Genomic DNA, 21841 nt, shown 5'->3' with positions numbered 1-21841 from the left:
AGCACTTATTTATCTATATATTTGTTTTGGAGGCTGTCTGACAACATATTGTATCTGACTTGCCTAAGGTAGCTATTATAGATGGAGGTACAGAAAACAGTGAGTGGCCTAGGAGATGAGTGGAAGCATTCGACAGGCATAATATTCTGGGCTTCAGGAACTGTCAAACCTGTATGCTTTCAAGTTTCAGGAACATCAGTGCATGACACAAAAGATTTTCCTCCATTCACCCCCTCAAAAAATCCTTCCTTTGCACAAAATTCTTGCCCAAGTGTCTGTGTATAGATTAATTTATGCAAGTCTGTAGATTTTCTGCCATAAAGATAAAAAACATGATCATATTTTAATTGCATTTAAGAATGTGCCTATTTTAGCTTTATTTACTGAAAGTACTATTTGTTTTTTCATTTGCATAACGTGGCAGTAGCAACATTTGCTTTTAATTTAGTAACCCGTCCTGTTTGAATTCCCTAAGAACTGTGGGTGCTGGGGTCTTTAACTCCCAGACAGCAGTAAAATCACATTATTTTAATGGTGTTGTTTATTTTTACTGAGACATCAAATGATTGAGTTTTTTTATTATTATTCCTAGACATGTGTTACTCACAGAAATAAATGCCTTATATTTGTATAAAGCATTCTTTTCCTTTTCTCTTCCTGCTGTAATTGCTAGCTTACTTTGTTCTGTGGTGAGCTCATCTGACATCTCTAAGCCAAATATGTTACCTCTTCTTTTTAGGTTAAAGATTACTTCACATAACTATGAAGGTTTCAAGATCAGACAGAAGCTGTTATTTGAGTAATAAGAATAAATACACATAATGATATTTATGTGCAAGTCATGTGCATGAACCGTGCATGTTCTCCCTGCAGTTGTGCTGCATCATCTCATGTGACACGAGAGAATTAAAGCACGCTAACACTATTCACTCACAAAGAGGAGAAAAAACAGAAATTTATCAAGAGATTGTTGTCCTACCCTGGGCACACTACTGCAGTTATTCCCCGTACCAGAGGCGATAGTTTGGTCATTGTCTCCCTCAGCCTGATCAGGTTCTTGCATGCAGAGGAGACTTGTGTGTTGGCCTCCGTACCTGAGCAACTGTTGAAAGGAGCTTCCCATGGCAGCCAGGTTGCTGAGGAAAATCAGAAGATGAATGCAAGAGTCTTACCAATCTTGTGCAAGGTCTGCAAACTGGTCCGTGGCTCAGCCTAGCTCTGCTTCACAGGCACCACAGACCGGGCTGCTCCGGTGGGAGCGTAGCAGCCCTACTGCCATCAGGGTTGCCTTATACCTCTGATGAAATCAAGTGGGTACATCAGAATTAAAAACAACAGCTTGTCTCATGTAGTGGGTAACAATGATACGCTTCAGAAAAGCTGCCCATGGCAGGTAGCAAACCGCACACTGTACAACCTGCCCTTTTAGGGAGCAGAAGTTTGCAACACTGTGAGGAATTCGACATCAGCTCCCTTTCTGCTGCAAGATGCTCTCTTTCCTTTAAACTCAGCCTGAAACCCTGACTGTTCTGGCTGTCTTGGTCAAATGAAGAAGACACGCAAGGCCACGTTTTTGCTTTATTTTAAAAATAAAGGTCCAAGGAAACTCAAGTTCTCCTTTCCTTATTTCTACCTTAGCTGATTTGATCTTAGGGTCAAATAAATTCCATATGAAATGCTTCTAGCCTTACAGCGGTTTAAATCTGAAATTATTGTCTTTTCTGTAGAGCTCCAGTGAATTTGGCCAGTCTGACTACAACCTTTTATCAACTGATATTTTCTGCATTTGACGTGCCAGATGGCAAATCTTTCCAGTATTTCCTTCAAGAGAAATGGAAGTTGGCTCTTGTCTTCCCCCCACTTTCCATTCCTTCTCTGGAAAAACGCTGCTGTCTTGGTTTGTGGAAATATCACTTAATCCTCCTTCTCCCTAAGGTTTGCACAAGCTGTCCCTTTTTGAAACAAATATTGCTAATATAACATTTATAGAAGCGGCAGTTCAAACACTACAAAATTCATAAAGCAATGAAATGTAATGTATTTCCTTCTTTAAGAGGAAAATGAAGCTGTGTCAAAAGACTTGGCACTGACTGTACTAATGTGCTGTTTGAAGGATGTTTTCTAAGTCTTTAGGGAATGCTACACTTATAGTTTAATATACTAAAAATATTTTATTTCATTACAGTAGGATCATTGCACCTCGATGGAATGGGCTTTTTCACACAGGAAATAAGGAAACTGATAAGAGATATTCACATGAAAGGATAAGAGCAACACGTATTCTGTATGTGTAGCAGAAAACTTAAGGATGACAGAGAAAAATGTTTGATAGATTCTTAAAATACCAGACACTATCTACAAGGTATTTAGCCAGATGGAGCAGTTACGTAATTCTACTGAATTATGTAGTAAAGCTAAACAAGTTCAGATCTGTTGGTACTGAGTGTTCTCATCCCATATGCAGCTCCCCAAAATCAATAGGATTTTTTTCTATAATTTCAGGCTTTGGAGAAGACCTCTTCTCTTTTGTGATTTATTGGCTGTTATGAACTGCTTTCTACTCAAAGGCAGCTTCTACATTCCTGTCCTTGCATTGCAAGTTTTGCTCCCAGCAGCTTGGTGATATTTAAAATTATTACAGCAGTGACAATTAAATAAAAATATCTTAGAGGTTCTAAGTTACTCCTGTGAAGCTCTAGTCTCATCGAATCATTTCCTGCTTCATCAGACATAAGACATTTATTTTTCTGTACACATCTTCAAAGAGAAATGCTGGAACTTATTAAATAAACCATATTATTGCTTTTGATTAATTAGTAGATGATTTAATGATATGCACTAGTAATTGCTACTGCTTGAATATATTTGATTATACTTTATTAACATAATTGTGTTTAAAATACATCATAGCCATTGATATTTTGCGTTATGTTTATAATTTGCTAACAATTTCCCTGAGAATTATGAGTTTTGCAAAGATTGCTATCTTGTCATGTTCTATGTCAAAATTAATTTTAGGCAGCTCTTTTATCCTCGTTAAATAAAAATATATTCAAAACAGAGACTAAAACCAGCTACATGTATTGCTGACAATGATCATTGTCAAAGTTTAGTCCATCATATTTTCATAAAATTAATTCACTGCTTCATTACTGCTTTCAAATGGTAATCATCCTCTTGTCTGACTAGTTTTATTGAAAACGAAGATTACAGTAATGCTGTTTTTCAAGTCTCCAGAAACAGCCTCAATGTTCCAAATTCATTCACACTATGAATGAATCTGAGTGTCTAAAAATACTTATATAGTGCTAAGGAAGGACTGGAAAAGATGATAACTGTCTGTTTCTTACAATGCATCGAACCACTCGTGGGTCAAGGACAAACCTAATTTTTTCCAAAGGTATAAATGTCAGTTATTGCTCTTTCTCTCAATTTTCTGAACACCAGAAAATAAAAACTAAAACAGGTAGTCATGTTAAAAGGTCTAAACTCAAGACAAGAAAGTTGAGAGAAACCTATGTCATCAAACAGCACAAATCATGCCAAAAGGACTGCTGTTCTCCAGCTTTCCTCAGAATTCTTTGTAAAGTTTAACCAGTGTATGAGGACAGACTAATCCTTTTGTAATCTTTTGAATCTGTTCAGCTTTTTTTTCAGTTCTTCAAACGTTATTAAAGAAATTTGATGACCATCAGGTCACAGATGATTTCTATTTTGAAATAGAAGCTAGCCAAAGAGTAAGGAAATGAAAAGAAGATATTAACAGCCAATTCTCATTAGAAAGATGATGAGGTAGAGTGCCGTATGGCTAAGCTGTAGCATAAATACCTCATTGATTCATAAAATTGGCTGAACATGAAAAATAAAATATAAAATCTCCCTGGACAGTTTTATCGTGTTTTGATTTTTACCATGAAGAAGTCCAAAGCTGACCAATCATCTGAATTTTAGTTACATGCTTATTCACAAAGAGGCATCATAACCTGTACAGAAAGATTTACAGTTCTCCACTGAAAGTGAGCCTGGATGTGACAAGGTGAAAGATTCTGAAAACCCTTGAATTTCAGCAGTAAAGAGCAAATGTCATTGGTAATATATATATATTTATATATGTTAAAGTATACATACACTTTTACATCTTAGTTTTAAAGTGATGCCTCATGGGCACTGTGGTTCTGCATTGTCATTCACAGCTCTCTCCATTAGGTTGTTTCCTCAGCCACGCAGGGGACCATAATCCTCAGCATGTTCAGCTCACAAATACATATGAGACAGTTCCAGGATTACAGTGGTAGGAAAGCAATGTGCCAAAGTAACTTATTTCAGTTTTGAAATAAATTCATTTGGATTTACCAAATGTATTGGTAAATTTGGATTTTGGATTTTTTATGTTGGAACTCATGTTCTATTTCAGAAATTCATGCACTTTAAGAAATAAAATTTCTCTTTAATTACAGAAATTAAGAAGACCTTTTCTTTTTCTTTGATTTTCCTGATCCATATATTTTTAACTGGGCAAGGTTCTGCTTGCTTCTTCATATCAACTTTCCAGTGGCAAATAAATGATGATCTAAAACATGAAAATGGAAACATTTTTTTACATATATTGACAGATTAGGCTTGGCTGTGATATTCAATAAATTGTAATTGGCCATACTTGTTTTCAACCATATAACATATAAAAACTGATTAGAGCATAGAAAGTCCTGGATGCTTACAGCAGATTCTTAACTCTGTATTTAGCTATGGGCTTTTGTTCCAAAAGTGCTGAGCACCTCCAGGTTGCATTAAAGCCACTGTGATAGAAAATAATCAGACAGAGAATAGTTCTTTCTGAAAATGCTTCAAGATGGCAGACCCAAATTTAATGGTTATGTATAGCAACCATATAAGTACCATCATCAGATCATCAGGTCTCTTTAATATTCAGTTTTTATATCTGTTGCAACTAAAATTTTGTATTACTCCTGCTGCATACACAATTTTTTTATTAGTGAAGTTTCTATGGGAGTAACATCTGAGATATCATTAGTACAAAGAAATAGAAAGAGCAATCTGTCTTAGATCAAAAGCAGATGCCAAATTTGAAGCAACAGTAAGAATATGCTCTAAGGAGAAGAGAAGAAAGACATTTTAAATATTGTAATGAGTGCCAGTGAAAGCTCATGGAAGGATTTGAATATTCAGTTTCACTTTTTATTATTGTCCACTTAGCAATTGCCCTTGCAGAGGAAGCCTCTGCAGAGTACCTTATATTGAATAACTCTGCATTACTGTAAAATTAAACTTGGGATAAGTGAGCAGGAGTGTATATCAATGCAGAGTAGCACTTCTCACATGAGAGTCTATAAAATTGTGTGGCAAAACTGTATTGCCTAAAAGGCCATCAGGGAAAGTTAATGTTAAAAAAAAATAAATGCTGAAGTATACCCCTTAAACCAAACAGACGATCCAAGTCAAACACAGCAGTAGTTTAGACAAGTCAGAACAAAGCTGTTTAAGTTCCAGTGTATCTCTGTTTTTGTTCTTTCACTTTAGGTGACTGCCATTTATAATTTTATTTTTAAATTATAAAAACACATTTTATATGACATTTATAATACAGAGTTAGAAAAATACTGTTTTGATTTGAATAGGTCACTCTGAAAATGTAACTAAACTCTTTTAAAATATGCACAGTTTAATATATCACATAAATTATGCAGGTGGCCTTTGGGGGGAAAACTTAGAGCAGGCAATAATTATTTTGGCTGGCATGGTTTGCTTCCAATCTTAGATTTCACTGCCATCAGTTAAATGACTTAGTCAACAAAAGTGTTATCAATTGCATATATATTTTCCATCCATTGGTAGGGTAAACTCTCTAAAAGGTAATTAGCATTGGTTACCAAAAGGAATGATTATCATGACTCAATTTAGTTTGAAATATGTATTATGATTTAATTGCACACAGTAAGCTGACATGTATGAGTGGGGCTATTAGGAGTAAACAGGACTCTATAAATGGTATGAGTGAGGGCGTGGAGAACATCTGTTTTCAGGTTTTCCTTTAATTCTCCTCTGTTGCCTAAAGGCACAAGTAAGAAGGAAAGTGTAGCCTTTTAGCTTTTTTTTTTTTCCATATGCTAGGCTAACTGGACTGGCACCTGGACAGACCTTAGTCCCTGGGTGGTTTGCACTGCTGTAGCTGTGTTTTCATTAGGAAGTAGTGTGGGATGGTAGAAATACATCAGGAAAGCCAGACAATGCTTTGGTGCCAAGGACCTGAAGTCAACACTGTACAGGTTTGATGACTTTGATTTGGCGCAAGCTCTACACTCCCCTGTGATCAGAATACACTTCTCCTTAGCTAGTGGTGCATTAGGTTCCCTCCTTCCCTTTTTGTTTCATCCAAAAAGAAACCACTGCTCTGCACGCTCCAAGATGATGTCATGGTATAAATCAACATCCAGAACAGGGGATAGAGAGGGGGGTTGCTTCAACTGGTTTGAACTAAAATGCTAATGCTAATGCACCCAGACGCTCAAGGGCTATACAATTTGCCAAAGCAGAGTGGCCCAAAAAATCTATATTTTAGCCATTTCGGCTGCCTGTCAGTCTGCCTCTTCTAACCAGTGACAGTTAAATCACTGCCAGTTATAACCAAATTAAACAAAAGATGTTGCATTCCTACCTGTACTATGAATATCCCCAACCAAGTGGAGGACACAGATCTGAAATCTTGCCTTTCCTCAAGCACCAGCTGCCCGCTCTTCATCTCTCTCAGAAGCATCCAACCCAAAAAGAAGCACAAGGCACACAACAGAATCTGAGCACACAAATATATATGCAATCAGGCTTCACGTATTTCATTGATTCTAGAGAACCTTTCAGACTACAGTGGTTGAGGTTTTGGTGTGTGTTTTTTGTTTGCTTAAGCAAAATCCAGGTTTAAAACATTGATGTGTCTTGAGAAGCAAAAGTCTAAAAGAAAGCTATGGTATTTATGTCTGTTAACCTTTCATTCCTTTCTCATCTTCATTGGCTTTTGCATCTTCTCTACATTAGAGATGATGTTGTATTATATTAGGAAGTGAATCAGCAGAGTCTATATGTAAGCAGTGAAAGACAAGATGGGCAAAACTGTTCTTCAAGTCTGCTTCAGACACTTCTCTTTAATCCATCTGACATGGATTTTCAGTTAGTTCTACACACTTTTTTTAGACAGTTGACAGGATTTGAAGATAGTTATCAGGTTGCATGTGAAAGGCTATCAAAGTGCCAGAGATGTCCTTACTGGACTACACACTCCATTAGCTGGAAAGCTGCCTGGCAGAAAGGGACCTGGGAGTATTGGTCCATAGCTGGATAAACATGAGCCAGCAGTGAGCCCAGGTGTCCAAGAAGGCCAATGGCATCCTGCTTGTATCAGAAATAGCGTGGCCAGCAGGACCAGGGAAGAGAGTGACACCAAGTACTCAGCTCTGGTGAGGCCACACCTCGAGTACTGTGTTCAGTTTTGGGGCCCTCGCTACAAGAAGGACATGGAGGTGCTCGAGTGAGTCCAGAGAAGGGCAACGAAGCTGGTGAAGGGTCTGAAACACAAGTCGTGTGAGGAGTGGCTGAGGGAACTGGGGTTGTTCAGCCTGGAGAAAAGAAGTCTCAGGGGAGACCTTATCACGCTCTATAATTACCGTAAAGGAGGCTGTAGCAAGGTGGGGATCGGTCTCTTCTCCCAAGCAGCAAGTGACAATACAAGAGGAAATGGCCTTAAGTTGTACCAGGGGAGGCTTAGATTGGATATTAGGACAAATTTCTTCACTGAAAGGGTTGTGAAGTATTAAAACAGGATGCCTAGGGGAGTAGTTGAGTCACCATCCCGGGAGGTCTTCAAAAAATGTGTAGATGTAGCTTAGGGACATGGTTTAATGGTGGTCTTGGCTATGCTAGGTTAAAGGTTGGACCAGATGCTCTCAGAGGTCTTTTCCAATCTAAGTGATTCTGTGATTCTGTGATTCTATGGGGAACCAAGTAAACTCTTCCTTTTGCTATACCTCCAAAAAATATTGCTGAGGGAAGGCAAGTAACAAAAGGAGGACCTGTACTCTCCCTTTCCCCACTTAATTTTATATTGCACTGTTAGGCAGATCACTAAGCCTGTACACAAGGGAATGCATGACTCAAAGATCCAGCCTAGCACTACTGCCAATAAAATATAAATTAAATTTCCACCCAAAAAGTGTTCTTTTTTTCATTTTCCATTTCAATAGTACTTTCACTCAGGCTTTTACATCTGCTTCTTTGTTTGCCTGTCAACATAGTTGGCCTTTTTCCTTATTCTAGTGTCTTTACTTTTGTTGTTTCCTTTTTCCTGCATGATATTTCAAGTAATGGTCTGATGAAATTGACAGGTTCCATACTTGTTAAGGAAGGTCCTTATGTTTTTCATCTACCCTAATCTTTTCTCTTGGAGCTAAACCAAAAAGGAGACCTTCCTTTCATCTTCAGGCTTTCCCAGATCTTCCACCGTAAAACATCTGCTTGTATGACATGAATTTATTTTTTTTCTATGGTTTGTATGTTTGGGTTCTTTAGTCACTTCTACATTCAGCGTCTCTATGCTTCATTCTATGCTTTGGTGGTGGAGTGGTGGTGCAATGACACAAACTCACTCTTTAAACCCTTTGGGAAAAAACTTTTCAAGCTGCTTTTTGTACCTACATATATTTATACACATGTATATATAGAAAATGAGTAACGATTCTTCTTGAATATAATTTAGTTTCTTTAAATAGAAAATGGTGGATTATGTAGAACGATTTTTTTTTCTACAGAAGCAATCATAGGATATTATCTCTTTCTTGAATGCATAGGCCCAATTTCCTGTCTTGCATGCTGTAAATGTTTTTAATTTCCAATGGACTTTGTATGTGGTATTATTGTCCATTCATACATAGCCGGAGTGATTTTGTTTCTACAAGTCCCGTGTACACAAAGATCAGGAGTAACTTCAGGTTATTACTTCAATTGGTGAAGGGAGGTTTCTTTAAAAAAGTTTGAGTTAGAGTTGCTCTGACATTGAGATTTAGTTAAGTACATCACAGTCACAAAATGAAGTGCCTCACATTTAATTTTAATACTTTTTTCTTAATATTAACAATATTTTCATGTGCTACAAGGCAGCTGACATACTTGTTTATCACCTTTCTTCCAGAAAGGACTATACACAATATAGGAAATACCTGAAATGAAATTTTGCTAAAATCACCTTGGAAGTATTGGAAAACATGTCAAAGACCAGAGAATGTGAATTGCCATAATCTTCACACAGCTGCAAGGAAACTTGGAAAAGGCCATATCCACAAAAATATCAGACACAATTAATGTTTTTCACATTACTACTGATGACATAAGTGCTGAAACCTAATTTATTTCTTGAAGGAAATTTTGTAGGCATTGTCAAAATCTGTCAGCTTCTTAAATAGCGTAATGCACATCTAAATTAAGATTATGGGCACTGATCAACTGTATATTTTAGCTGATGTGTTTAAGCCAAATTGTGTAGAGAGAGTAAAAATACTGCTAAAAAGCAAAGCAGTCTATTACAGCGATTCCTGTTCTTCTGAGCACAAAAATGTTACCTTTTTCTTTGCTGGCATGTGATATTTCAATCTCAGTTCCCAGTGCTGAAACTCCATGGGTGACAGAGGGCAGAAGAAATAAGGTACAAAAGGTTTGTTTTTCTACTCTTTCTTCAGCGGTGGGAAGAAAACAGGGGGACCCCCTGTGGAGAAAACAAGACTCAGGTAAAGGGAAAAACCAACAAGGTGACAGAGATGGTGGCTGGTACAAAATTATTCAGTTTATATTTATAACTGACTGAGGAGCTTCAAGAGAATTGGTGAATGACTTGGGTCTCTAAAACAAAATTAAATGTTTATGATTTCACCAAAAAGACTTGAGAAAAAAAAAATGTGAGTTCTGGCAAATTATTTAAGATTCATGTAGACTAATGCACAGAGGGTAGGGGAAAAACCTTAAATGCAACCATGGGCACTAAGTTAGCTACTACCACTGTAGGAGAGAGCTCTTGGACTGGGTTTTGCCCAAATAAGTAAGCTGCCAACCACAGCAAGGAGCAGCTGCCCCTTGGGGCCAGGGAGACAGAGGCCCAGGGTGATCCCAGCACAGGCCATGCCCTCTCTGAGGGGCAGTGCCCCGGGGCCTGCATAGGGCAGGCAGTGACGGGTGCTGGTGACAGGGTCATCAACAGCCTGGGTCCTGCTGATGGGGTCCTTAAGAAGCTATGAGCTGGGGCCAGGGGCAGACAAGGGCAAAGGCAGACTGAGCTGGAGCCTGGCCCTATTGTGGCCTTGCTGAGGTGGGGGCTGACAGCCACGGGTGCTGGTGTGGGGTCCTGCACCACGGGCAGGTTGAGGGATCCCTGTGGGCCTGAGTAGGGACAGGCAGGGCTGGGGGAGCCTCCAGATCACTGACATCAGGTCAGCGATCAAAAGACAAATGAGTTTTGGGGACTCCGAAACAATAGCAAGATTAGCTCTTCAGCATGGAAAATAGATGATTGGAAATTAAATTTACAGTGACTGAGGTCTATAAAATCAGAAGATTATAGAATTCATAAAACAAGAACCAATGGAGAGCTGATGACTCACTAGGCAACAAGGTTACAGAAAAAGAAAAGAACTGCATATTCACAATGTGTAGAGAACTCTGTGGAAATCTTTGCCACAGGATATTTGAAAAGATAATAAAAAAGTGGCTTCTGGAAAGGGACTGGGCGAATTAACAATGGATAGGGTCACCAAGGCTCTACTGAGCATGAGGTATAATCTTTGTCTGAAGTCTCTACACTATCACCCGCTGGACAGCTTATGCCTATCATTCCCAATATAGAATTAAATGAGTGGACACCTTCAGGGAAATGGTTACTTTAGTTCAGCATGACAGCTTTTATTTCCTTACACTTATTTAGTGAATGGCAATTTAGACGCTTCTCTTTGATCTCATTTCTCACCAGTGTCTCAAGTTTTCAGCACTCAGACAAGTGGGTGCTCAAGACACTTCCATGTCCCATGAGAGGCACTGGATCAAGAAATATCAGGCAGTATTTCATGTGTATCAGTCAGAAATGTCTGGCACAGAAGAAATGTCAGCATAAACATGATTAAAAGTTGCTCATTGTCTCTGTGCAAGGTGTTGGTTTTCTGACATCTCTTCCTATAGCATTATTCAGAAAGTTATGTATGTGTGTGTGTGTAGTCATAGGTAATGACCAGCACATAGAGTACCACCTGAGTCCTTTGCACATTTTTCTAGATAATCCATCTGCAAACAAATACTCCCAGTATGTTAAACGACCCCCAGTGAATAAGCCTATCTCAGCCAAGTGGCAATACTTGCATTCTGAATATCTGACTGAATTCATGCTAACACCTATTATGTACAGCATTACTCTCAAGCCAAAGTAACATGCCAACGTGTTAATTATTCATCTTGTTCATCCTTCCCTCAAGCAATGTTATAATGAAAGCCCCAGGCAAACCCTGACTTTCTGAACATGGAATACCTTACCTTATTTACGACATTTTTGTAATGTTCAAAAATTGAGGGACAAAAAAAAAATGGTTTTCTTTTGTCTTTCTCCTCAGTCATCTTTTTTTTATTGTCAGATTCAGACTGGATGAAGTTCTTTTACATTTCTTTCTCTGTATCCAGGGTTCTGTACTGCAAGTACTGAGAAAAGGCAGGGAAGAGATACAATCTGCAAACCTTTTCTTTTCTGGCTTCATGAAGACTTTTGCCTCCCGAAATGTTTGGCTTTTCCAACCGCATTTACAAGCAGCCATCCCTCCTACAAGCCAGGGGCCTCTGCAGATTGTGGTATTGTACAAAGCAGCAGTCCAGATAATGCACAGACTGTCCATGACCCATCCCTGCACCCCACAACCACATCAGTCCCATAGCCTTTCCTGCACAAGAGTACATCAGTGCAGTAGGATTTCACTCCTTCCTTACTTGCCCCTCTCCACTCCTGAAGCAGGGAAATACGATCTGAGCAATGAGATACTTGCCAGACAGTCAAGATGCCTGTACCTTCCTATGGGCTCTTACCCAAAGAAGCTGGCACCACTGAACAATTTGTCGTTCTTGTGCCTCAATTTCTTTCTCCTAAAATGGTAGATGTAGTGAAATTTGTGTGTTTGTAGAAAGAGAAGAAAAAGTTTAGGTTCAGAGATAAGCTATGATATATCTGATCTGTCAGGTGTTAAAGTAGCAGTAGCCATGAGAAATGCTGTTTGGTTTGCTGCTGTCATTCCTGCTTTTATCTTTCTCAGAGATGTTTGAATCTTTTTTTCATTTTCTTTTCCTTTTAACACTTTTTCCTTTAGTAATTTTGTATTTTTTTCCTCTTATGTTGGTTTAGTTATACAAGAGAATCTGGAAAATATGATGCTGTACATACATCCTGTGAATTATTCATTCTATCTCATTTGGCCTTTATTTCCAGTAGGACTCCAATCACCATTACCATTTTCTTTGCAAGTAATTTAATGGATGAGTTGCTTTTCATAAGGGTCTGCATTGTCTGCAAAGTTCTTCAATTAACTCCCTATTGCCCTACCATTTCAGCTATATGTGCAATGTAAACAAATAGGTTTATTTGCATCATTTGGGTGATGGGGGAGAAATGTGTATAGAATGTGCAGGGAGGTGTCATTTTACTTTTTTAAGTAATTTTTTTCTGCAGGTACAAGGACAAGAAAATTGAATGTGAGGTACTACTCTGGACCCTGTATGGGAGGAGAGCCCTATCTTTCAGTTCTGAATTTAGCAGAGAGGAATTTAAGCACATGATTCAAGGCAACTGCCTAAAATGCAATGTAACTTGCTGCACAGAGATTTGGTTCAAAATTCAAGCCTACAGTACATCTGCCCGGTAAGTGCAGAGGAATTTCTTCATGAGCCCTGAGACAGAGCAAAATTAATTCTCTCTTAGTCATCTGCTCCTCGCAGTGCTGCTCTATCAAAGATACTGCTCCTCTGGCTAGTACTCTTCCCAGTTGTCCCTGGTGGGTCCCTCATTATCCCCCTTCCTTGCATACTAGCATGCAACAAGTCATTCTGACTTTGCCCCACAGTATGGGAGAAGTTCACAGCCCTCTTCTTGGAGTTTCCAAACACTTCCACAGCACACTCACCGTGATACGAGTCTGCTGTCCATGCCATGGCCAAGATTTTAAAGATGACCTTTCAGCACTAAGTTACAGTTCTCTGTGTGACTGGGTATAGTAATTCCAGTCAAGTGACAGTGGTGAAAAGAAAGTATTCTTTCTGTGTTCTACCATATATAATGAAATGAAGCATAATTTTTACATATGTCGCAGTTGCTATATAAAGTGCACATAAATAAATGAGCTTTGTTCATATTGCTTAAGCAATCTTACTCCATGAATGTTAGTCCCTTTAAAAATACATACACATGCACTACAACAACATTTTCTAAATGTCACAGCAACGCTGCTTCTTATGAAAGATGATGTATGTAAAGGGAATAGTGGGGAGGAAGCTGACAACTCATTACTCTTGACCAATAAAAAAAAAAAAAGAACTCCACTCCATTGCTTGAGTATGTAAGGTATTTTTAAAATAAAAATAGAATGGTTCGTGTTTTATGTGACCGTCCTCAAGTCAGAGTGAGCAGAGACATGATTCCTGAATTCAACTGAACAATAAAATCCTGTGATGTTCTCAAATGGAGCAACTCCACTGGCTACTGGCATCCCAAGGGGAAAGGGCTGGACCAGGGAAGATTGGAGAGTATTAACTCTGGTTTAGACTTTTTACACACAGACATTCTTGTGTGTGGCTTCCATTTAGAGGAAAGAACTGTAAAATCACCTTTGACATCTTACCCATAAAGTATCCCCTTTATTTATTTAGGATGCCCTAAATCCATAAATGGGCGTTGGACATTCCATGAATTATTTTGCAAGGCAGCAGCACTGGCTCTCTGTGGCTGTACTCCTCCACAACGAGATGAGATCCACAGACAGTTTTTGCATAAATGAATTAAGTTAACTTGCCTTATATTAAAGGGAAACAGACTCCATCTCATACACAAGCAAAAGACATTCTTGAACCCACGAGAAGGAAATGGACACAGTCACTTTGTTTGTTGTCTATTCTTGTTGGCCAGTCATGAGTAGAGCCAAAAATTATTTCACTGACCCTACAGATGCAGGACACTCTAGATCCATGTTTGCAGCACGCTGCACTGAAGATCCTGGTGAGCATCTCATCATAAAAGATGTGAAAGTCTGAATACGATTTTGAAGAAAAAGTATTTTGACAGGCATGTCTTCCCTCTAAAGATGCATGTCCAAGAACAAAGCCAGAAAAATATGTTATTCCTAGATAGCTGCTGAGCAAAGTCTTAATGAAGTTGAGAGCTTTTCAAACTCATTGCAGATGACATATTAGATCCCATACCATTAACAGAGACAGTAATTTTATTTGAATTTCCTTTCCAAATGTCCTGAACTGCTCCAATTAGCCAACTAGAAAACTAAAATGGTTATTAGTCCTTGATACTGAGATTTCTTTTTTTAAGTACACATACCCACATGTACATGCTAAGAAATCGCTGTTAAAATCCAGTTTGGAACTGCATTGCTCTGTAAGAAATCTGCCTGGCTGTGGTGATAACCTCTGTCACGCACACCTGAGTAGAATAGGACTTCCTCATTTAGGTGCCTGTCTTGTGAGGAGACAGATACTTTTTCTTTTCCCAGCCTTTCTGTTTTATTCATAGACCAGACACATCTCTGTGGTATTTGATTACCTGAATATTATTTCTCCATAACTGGACAGCAGCCAGATTACCATTCCCCTCTGAAAAAATAACTTAAGTTTTAATGAAAAATCCACATTACAACAGGAGCCAAAAAAAAAGAAAAAAGTCAAACCTAATAGAAAAGACTTTCTATTGAAACAGAAACCCACAAAGGAAACAGCCATTTTCATTTTGAACTTTCAGTTTCTCAAAGAAAATGATCAAAATTCTCTTTGGTTTTGTGTCATGGGACCATTCGTGGAAATAAAAATAAAGGACATTTTACGATAATGTAGGGTCAAATGTTAATTATATAATTTCAAGTGATATCACAAATGGCAAAATATCATAATTCTATTCCATAGCATTTCTACAAGAAGCAATAAAGAACACATATTTATCTGTGTGCTTTATTGTCTGTGTGTTTATATCTTCATTCTCTTTTGGCTGATTTTAAAAACTCAAGAGCTTTTTCATTTGGGTTTCTCTATCACACTAAAGCTCAATTAATGCTACATCTTTGTAATATTTTTACTACTGAAGTGTAGGTAGTTACTGTGACTTAGCTTTACTTCTAAATAAGAACTGTCTGACACTGTTTTATGGTTGTTTGGTTGTTTTGTTTTCAGAATATAAACTGTGTTGGCACCTTCAGCAGTGTACCCTATCTCTAGTAATTTGGGTGGGGTCAGCCATCAACTCACTTCTTACAAGCCACAGAGTAGAACGGTGAGAGATGTGGATTTCAGTAACTGCTTATTTTATAAGCCGGTTGATCCTGAATTTTACTACAGTACATTTTACAGCTGGCTGATAGCTCTTGGTTTAATAAGGTTACTTCTGGAAAAATATTTTCTATTAGCTGCTTACAAGATGTCATCTGTGGCTAAATAGCAGCCACATAACACAAGTAACATTAAAGAGCATGCTATCTGAAGTACTTCTCATTTCAAAGCTTAATAGAGTTTATCCACAGAGAAAGAGAGCAACACCAAGAAGAGAGATCTGCAGAGAAAAGCAGTTGTGGCTGAGGTCATACCAACTACATTGCAGGAGCTTTATTTCACATCTGCTTTCATTTGGGCCCATGGGCTGAAGTCACAGAATCACACACAGAATCACACAATGTTAGGGATTGGAACGGATCTTGAAAGATCATCTAGTCCAATCCCCCTGCCGGAGCAGGAACACCTAAATCATGTCACACAAGAATACCTCCGGGTGGGTTTTGAAAGTCTACAGAGAAGGAGACTCCACAACCACCCTGGGCAGCCTGTTCCATTGGTGTCTGAACAGCGTTAAGTATTTTATTGGGTTGCATCCTCCCATCCAAGGTCAAGTGAAATAACTCTGGTCCATGCATTCAGAGACCACTCCATAATGTGAACGGAAGCACAGCCAGTGGAAGCAACTAGGATGCTTCCAAAGATCCATCCGATCTGACTTAGAACACTAATGGACGTGCACTCATGGGAGAGCTAGATCTCTCAGAGCAATTCATTTTATTCAGTGTAAGACTGATCAAAAATCTGTTGTGAATTTAGGAGGTTTAGCAAAGAACAATGCTATTTGAAAAAGAGCTAGGACGTTGAATTATGTGATACACATAATTCTAAGACTTATGAAACGTTGAACACTGAGGCTGGTTGACTGCGTTTTTTTTGCTTTGTTGCTTTTTGCTTTGTCCTGGGTGTTTAGTTCTTTGTTTTGTTTTAATTCCCCTAGTAACCATAGTGTTGTCTTGGTTACAATGACACACATGCTTGGTACTCTACTGTGGGAATTTTCAAATATGAACAGCTATCACATTGCAGCAGTGGGATGGTGAAACAAAGATGTAGAGTAGATAGCTCAGCAGCTGCCTTCTGCTTGTGAACCGCTTACATCTGCAGATAGAGCAAAGTTTTATGTAATAATTTCAGATTCACCGTCCTATGTCTTTGTCACAGTATTTTCAGGTGTGACAGTTTTTATATGTTATGCCTCTGTTGCTAGGGAAATTTTTCATTCTCCCTTTTTCTTTTTAACATATAAGCCCATCTGAGGCATATTATTGCTTAAAGCGGTGAGATGGTGCATGATAAAGCAGAAAAACAAAACTGCTCTTTTTAAGCTCTCAGCTCAGAGAAAGTTGCCTCCTTGAATAAGATTATCTTCTCTATGATCTTTAGAAAACACATTTATAGCAAAATGCCTACATTTTAAATTTTATGTAGCTTCATCACTTTTCTCCTATATCTTCCAGTTCTCTAGACGATACTTATCTCACAGCAGTTGCTGAGATTTCCCACTGCATTCAATTTCTGGGGAGTACTGGGAGGAGGATTGTGTTTATGCTTCCAAAGCCATGGGTTATAGTGGTAGGTTTCCTAAATGTCTCCATAGTCCGTCTTGTTATCAACGCATTGGCTCTTTATCATTCAAACTGCTTCTGCAGAAAACTTACATCACCTTTTTCCTCACCTGACCTCCTGCAATGTGGAAAAGTCCTTTTGCTTTCTGTGCCTTTAAATAATGCCTTTCCCCAAAATGAACAAAATTCTGTATTACCTACATGCAAATCTGTCTTTGTGCCTAATGAGATACTATGTCAAGCACAATGGCATCTTGTCAGGATAATCAAGTCAAAGGCCAAAACATCACAAATTTTGTGGACTTGTATTTAGTTCTATTTCCAGTACTGAATTTCGATTTGTAGAAACATAAAAAAAGAAATTTTATCATTTCTTGCCATGTGATGAGAAAAATGCTATCTGTACCTGGGAAGGAAATGCAACATACCAGTCATCTGCTAATAATGTTTGTTTTAAAATGTTGCACGGAATTCTGCTTGGGTAGTTGTCTTTATAACACACATGAATTCTTAAATATTTTCTTTCAATTTCCCTTTTGAAAGCAACATTTTTCCACTGAAATTGGACCTTAATTTAAATGAGGAAGGGAGAGAAGGATCTAACTTGATAACACTTGTTGATTTTTTTTAAAATCTTTTCTATTGAATCAAAACTTAAAAAAACTTTCTGCATCCCCTGCCTATCAAATTTATTTGTTTAGTTACAGAATCAAAATACTCTAACCATTTCTGTTTCTGATAACACATAAAACATCATATGGAAATGATAAATAATGTTTTGCAAAAGCTCACGTTTTTCACGTGTTAGTTGTCTTTTCTAGATTGTATTTATAAAAGTATAGTCACACCCACCTATATTATTTTATATCTCTCTGTTATATCACACTTACTGTCACTGACACATCTAACGCATGGTTGCTCTCTAGATTCCCAAATGGATGGGAATACAGTAGGATCTATTCTTTGCTCGCTGTTCCTAGATTCTATGGGAAATAACAATACTGTGGTCCTGCGTCAGCTCCAACATTCCTTATTGTGCAGATCATCTCAAAGCACCGTCATAAAGTTAGCAGAGGGCAAATTCTAGTATAAAATGTCTGGGGAGAAAACAAACACCAAGAACAAAACAGAAAATTAAGTGTTTCTGTAAGAATGAGAGCTACTGCATCATACTCCTCTGACATGCATTGTGACATGCATGTCAGACACGCACCTACACAAGTAGGTAGACAAGCACCACACAGTTCCTAGCTCACTCCCTCTCCTCAACAGGACAGGGGAGAAAACATGATAAAAAAACCTCATGGATTGAGATAAGGACAGGGAGACCACTCACCAGTTACTATCACAGGCAAAACAGACTCAGCACAGGGAAGATTAATTTATTGCCAGCTACTAACAGACTAGAGCAGTGAGAACTAAATGCAAACTAAAATCACCTCCTCTCCTCATCCACGCTCTTCTACCTCCTCCTCCTGAGTGTCGCAGGGGGATGGGGGATGAGGGCTGCAGTCAGTCCCTCACGCTCCATCTCTGCCGCTCCTTCACGGTCCCTCCCTGCCCCTGCTCCCCGTGGGGTCCCTCCCACGGGATGCCGTCCTGCCCGAACTGAGCCTGCGGGGGCTGCCCACAGGCAGCAGATCTCCAAGCACTGCTCCCACACGGCTCCGTACCACGGGGTCCATCCATCCCCCAGGAGCAAACTGCTCCAGCACGGGTCCCCCACGGGTGGGCGGCAGCTCCCCCCAGACCCCCTGCTCCTGCGTGGGCTCCTCTCCACGGGCTGCAGCTCCGGCCCGGGGCCTGCTCCTGCGGGGGCTCTCCATGGGCCGCAGCCTCCTCCAGGCCACATCCACCTGCTCCACCGGGGGCTCCTCCACGGGCTGCAGCGTGGAGATCTGCTCCGTGTGGGACCCGTGGGCTGCAGGGGGACAGCCTGCTCCACCAGGGGCCTCTCCACAGGCCGCAGGGGAACTGCTGCTGCCTGCCTGGAGCACCTCTTGCCCTCCTGCTGCACTGACCTTGGGGGCTGCAGGGCTGCTTCTCACTCTTCTCTCCCAGCTGCTGTTGCACAGCAGGTTTTTTTCCTTTCTTCAGTCTGCTCTCCCAGAGGCCCACACAACGTCACTCCCTGGCTCAGCTCTAGCCAGCGGCGGGTCCCCCTTTGGTGCTGGCTGGAGCTGGCTCTGGTGTGACATGGGGCAGCTGCTGGCCTCACAGAGGCCACCCCTTCAGCCCCCGCAATGTCTAAACCTTGCTGCATAAACCCAATGCTCCATGTTCTGTAACACGAGCCTTGGGATTCTCTATGTGTGCTCATTTGGACATACACCATTTTGGTAAGATACCAGCTGAGTAGCTAATGCAGACCATGAGTAAGAAATTCCTTTATGGTTCTTCACTCACTAAGTTATACCTTGGAGCATGTGTATTTACCCGTACCTCGACAATGTGACATTACATTTGATCACGGAGATATCCAGCTGTTTAAAAAAAAAAAAAAAAAAGCATGCCTCAATATTTTTTTTCCTCTGATCTTCTGTAGAAGTAACTTTTATATACTGACAGCCATTCAGGGTTTTGAAAGCCCTTAATCATTACTTTAAAGGTGAGTCTCTGGAAAATCAAGTTACTTTGAATATTACCTCCCTGTGAATGACAAGGTTATAAAACCCACTATTGTTGATGTATTAGTCATGTTCTTGAAAAACAGTTGATGATGCATATTAATGGCTTAGCTAGAAAGTAAATCTTCTACATTATTAAAACAGCGGTACATATATTTATGGATTACTACAACAGTCAATAGAGACAAAAAAGTAACAGTTAAAAAGGAAAGAACAAAATAACAAGGCTGTATCATGAGGTTTTATGTATTATCTCTGTCTCAAAGAACTAGCATGTCATGTATGATTTAAACTTTGGTCATAAACAAGTGTTATAAGCTGTCTTTAAACATAAGGTAAATAGAGCTATTAAGTACCTAAAATGGAGCACAAGAAAGTGACTTACTTTGGTTTTTTTTCCCTCTTTACACAGAATCTTGCCATAAGGACAAAATTGCCTTCTCTCTCACGTAAGCAAGTTTGTAATTCTGTTTGCATCAGTAGATAATAAATGAACTTAATTATAGATAGAGGGAATCACACATTGGCTTTCTAGAACTTTTTAAGTAAATCTGCTTAGAACTAAGTTAAATTAAATTAAATCAAAACAAACAATCAAACAAAAACTGTGGGACAGTTTTTCTATTGAAACATGTACATTCAGAAAGTCTTGACCAAAATGTTCTCTTTATACATATCTAAGAGAACTCTAAGTGTCCGTGGTTATTAAACATCCTCATATTTAATATGAAGAATGAAGTCATCCTAGGAAGAAGTTCTCTTATTCTTATTAAATACTGCCATGTTCCATTAAAAGACTGTCTAGACTGGCAAATGGAAGGTAGGTGTGAAATATCTGTATTATGTGCCTTACTTTCTCTCCAAAGTGCTACTACATGTGAGGGTGACAGAGCACTGGCACAGGTTGCCTAGAGGAGTTGTGGAGTCTCCTTCTCTGGAGGTATTCAAAACCCACCTCAATGCCATCCTGTGCAGCGTGATCTGGGTGATCCTGCTCGGCAGGGGGGTTGGACTAGGTGATCTTCAGAGGTCCCTTCCACGCTCGGCCATTCTGTGATTTCATGATACTACATTTTAAGAAAATGAGAATTTGTATAAAATTCTGAGCTGTTCCACATTTACAGACTTCAGAGATCGAAGAAAAACAGTGTAATTCACCTATGAATTTACTATGTTAGTGGCAAAGAACAGGTTATAATGGGCTTTCTGCATCATTTTAAAGAATGAAAAGCACATAATTAGTACTTATATTCTCAGTTCAGTTACATTGTTCCCATATGGCTAATACAAAATGTTATTAACAAAGTTTGTGGCAGAGACTCTAACTGCAGGAAGATAGAAAAAAAAAGTTGTTTGCACTGGAAAAATGTTCCATCCCTGTCACCAACTTCTTTGCAGCTTCTAAAACTTCAGCACTTGAGGTACTAAATTTTGTAGACTCCTGAGCTGTTGTAGATTCAGGTTTAAAAATCAAATTCATATTCAATCTTCTCTAGATGTTATAAGGACCTTGTTCTAAGTAATTCATTTCTTGTGTCAACATCAAATTTCTATTTTTCTGTTCTCATGTACTTTGAAATACTTTGTCAGATTACCATGGAACTCATTCAGAAGAGTCATCAAACTGAATTCTCATGATCTGGGTCAAACCAGATGAAATAAGACAATAAGTCATGCTTATTTACATGAAGAAAAAATGCTCCCAGTTTTGCATTAAGCTTCCTTTGGGATGATCCTGGAAGAATGAAGAACACCTTGGACACAAGCAAAATACTGCCACAGAAAGTGGCACAATAGATGGGTTGGCTTTAGCAGCTGATTATTCCGCTTGTCATCCAATGTTCAAGTTGTCCCCTAGGACAACATGTTTAAAAGCATCCCTGAATGCTTAAAAGCAAGTACAACACCTCAGCAACCTCTACAAGCTCTTATCTTACAGAAATGCAGGAACAGTATTTTGGGAAGTTGGAAGAAAGCAAGCATATGTGGAGAATTTGTAAAATATTTTGCTTTTCTGAGAACAGAAAT

At 39.1% G+C, this 21841-nt stretch overlaps 1 long non-coding RNA gene across 1 annotated transcript; it reads right to left on the bottom strand.

Annotated features, from left to right (window-relative positions):
- Positions 1-743: 743 nt before the first annotated feature.
- Positions 744-20186, bottom strand: LOC310894898. Its single transcript, XR_014580271.1, has 4 exons — positions 18626-20186; positions 9621-9763; positions 6674-6808; positions 744-4570 (listed from the first exon to the last, which is right to left on the bottom strand). It is a non-coding gene; the product is annotated as an uncharacterized lncRNA (long non-coding RNA).
- Positions 20187-21841: the final 1655 nt, after the last annotated feature.

The sequence above is a fragment of the Anser anser genome, assembly GCF_964211835.1.
Source record: "Anser anser genome assembly, chromosome: 1".
NCBI lineage: Eukaryota > Metazoa > Chordata > Aves > Anseriformes > Anatidae > Anser > Anser anser.
This window is presented reverse-complemented; position numbering and strand designations above follow the sequence as displayed.